Raw genomic sequence first — 410 nt, 5'->3', positions numbered from 1 at the left:
AAGTGTAAGAATATTTCGTTAAAGTCACGGCAAACAAAGATTTATAAATATAGAAAAATATACAAAACTTTCCAGTGTATGTGTACATTTTAAAGCACATATGCACATATGTATGTACTTGCATCCGCTCCTACACATCGGCAAGTACAACCCACACGCAGGCACACTCAAATGCTTGAATAAGTACACTTGTGTGGAAAATTTCAAAAAAAAATGTTTTTTTTTTTTTGAACTGGCAAGCGTCGACAAAGGACCAATTCAAGTTTGAATTGGCATTGAAATCATGACGGCATGTTTAGATTTTTTATTTGAAAAATTTTATTCCAACCCTCTGCATATGTCCATAAGTATTATACTTTTATATGAAAGTGAGTGTATACCTTCATAAAAGTATGTGACATTTGCGCATT

Source organism: Rhagoletis pomonella, unplaced genomic scaffold, assembly GCF_013731165.1.
Source record: "Rhagoletis pomonella isolate Grant_MI unplaced genomic scaffold, Rhpom_1.0 Rhpom_scaffold_00002, whole genome shotgun sequence".
NCBI classification, from domain to species: Eukaryota; Metazoa; Arthropoda; class Insecta; order Diptera; family Tephritidae; genus Rhagoletis; species Rhagoletis pomonella.
This window is presented reverse-complemented; position numbering follows the sequence as displayed.